This window comes from Sorex fumeus, unplaced genomic scaffold, assembly GCF_029834395.1.
Source record: "Sorex fumeus unplaced genomic scaffold, SorFum_2.1 ptg000039l, whole genome shotgun sequence".
NCBI lineage: Eukaryota > Metazoa > Chordata > Mammalia > Eulipotyphla > Soricidae > Sorex > Sorex fumeus.
Window position 1 is genome coordinate 12,357,292 of NW_026606096.1, and position 2,349 is coordinate 12,359,640.

The window sequence follows — 2,349 nt, forward strand, 5'->3', positions numbered from 1 at the left end:
TTTCAAACACTCAAGAGTTCAACCCGTTATGTAAGAAAACTTAGAAAATTCCTTTAGCTTTTCCTCTTTTTCTAAAGGAAAAATGTCAAAATTACTGCTAAATATACTCCACACCAAACAAACCAATTTTGAAAATTCTTAGTGCATATGTATCTTACAATATACTTACCGTGAGTTTAGAAAAATTTGACTTCCCACCAGTCTTTAGCGTCTAACTGACCAGCCCAGCCTACATGCCCCAGCCCGACAACTTCGAGTCCATGCTGGAGCTGAAGTCCATGCATTGAAGCCGCTGCCCGAGCCCGCGCTGGAGGCCGACCCCCACCCGATGGCGGCGCCCGAGTTGGAGCCGCTGTACTGGTTGTTCCCAGAGCCGAAGGCCTGGTTGGGCTCTCTCTGCATGTTGGCCTGACTCTGGTTGTTCCCTGATGGGCCCGACTGGTTCTGCTGACTGGCCAGCATCCCCATCATGCCCCAGCTGCTCTGCAGGGTGGCCTGGGTCGTGGCCCTCATGGCCGGGTGGACGCTGAAGGCGCCGAAGTTCATCCCGCCCCCCATGTTGCTGCCCTGGTTGTGGCCCAGCCCCGCCCCACCGCCCCGGCTGTTCCCGAACCCGCCCTGGCTCCCAAAGCCACCCGGATTATCACCAAATCTTCCACTTCTCTCTAACTGCCTATTGCTATTGTGCTTGGGCTCCGCGTTGCAGATATGCACGCAGAGGATGCCTTTGATGATCAGGTCCTCGCCACACAGGGACTGGGCCACCTGATAATCTGCAAACGTGACGACAGCAAACGCCCCCCCCCCCCCCCCAAGGGCTTGGGGATGAACACATCGACCACCTCCCCATACTGCCAGAAGAACTGCAGCTCGTCGGCAGTGAGGTCCTGGGTGCAGCGGCGCACAGACACCTTCCTGCTCCTCAGAGGCTCATCCGGGCTTTGCTTAGAATTTGGGAGTTTGCAGTCACACCACTGTCCATCAATCATGTGTCGCTGAGACATCACCTTCACTTGGGTCTCATACTCCGTGAACCGCACAAAGTCAAACCCTCTTTTGGTGACCAGTCTTGATATCTTTTTTTTTACCTGGACCATGAGGACCTCCCCGAAGGTGCTGAAATACTCCTTGAGGTCCTGCTCGGTGGTCTTCCAGGGCAGGCCGAGCACGATGGGGTCAGACGTCTTCTGCACTGCCCTTTTCACCTTCACCGCCGACGAAGCATCAGCCTCCTCCATGTTCCTTTTGTTATCTTTGGGGTAGTTGACCACGTAGACTCGGTTGCCCACGTCAGGTGCGCGCAGGATGCCCTCCACCAGGCGTGCGTACGGCAGGCATGCACTGCGACACGGGGTTCCGGTAGCGCAGGCCGCAGGCGCCCGGGAACTGCGCCGTGACCGTGGACAGCAGCACGATGCCATCGTCCTCGGACGGGATCTCGACGGGCTCGTCGTTCTCGTCCTCCTCCGTGACCCGGATGTACTGGGACATCTTCGCCCGCTCGGCGTCCGCTAGGTCGCTCGGAACACAGGAGGCGGCGCGCGCAACGACAGCGCCCAGGAACGCTCGCTCTCGGCTCGCACTAACCTTGAACACTTTGATGTATTTATTATTCATGTATTTCTATATTCTTCGTGACGTGACTATTCAAGTATTTTATACATTCTTAAATCGAGCTCTTTGGGTTCACCGATGTCTTCTATTTTGCATAATTTTTAAATTGGATTTAATTGAAATGTCATCTTGTTGTGGGACTAGACATCTATGTGCTTTTGAATACATTAGAAAGGAATTGGTGGGACCAGAGAGATAGACAGCAGGTAAGGCACCCTACTTGCACACGGTCAACTCAGGTTCAATCTCTAGCACCCTATATAGTTCGCTGAGCCCTGTTAGGAGTGATCCCTGAGCCCAGAGCTAGGAGTAACCCCTGAACAGAGCTGGGTGTGGCATCCCACCTCAATTAAAAAAAATTGAAAAGGAAAGCAATTGGCAAGAACTAGGCTTAGAATTTAGAAAAGAAAAACATTCACTGAGGAGTTAAAAATACCCCCCCAAAAAAGAATTAGAACTATATGTTTTGCTGACTGCATTTGGAAGAGATTGATAAGGAAGAAATTGACTTTGATGCCATAGAGAAAAGAGATGAGAGTGACTTCTTAAGTTTCCTTTCTGTCATTTTTTTATAGCCATTTACCCTGATTTACTTTACTGTTTGGACTGATTTTCTTCAATCAACCCAAAGCAGCTGCTTACTTTAGAAAGCAGAATATGTGGGAAAACATTTCAGTTCCATCATGCAATTAGTAATGACAACAAATCCAGCACTTCTGTCAGGTATGATCCAAA

At 51.0% G+C, this 2,349-nt stretch overlaps 1 pseudogene; it reads right to left on the reverse strand.

Moving 5' to 3' along the window:
- Nucleotides 1–229: 229 nt before the first annotated feature.
- Nucleotides 230–1,491, reverse strand: LOC130028109 (TAR DNA-binding protein 43-like; annotated as a pseudogene).
- Between the last annotated feature and the right edge of the window lie 858 nt (nt 1,492–2,349).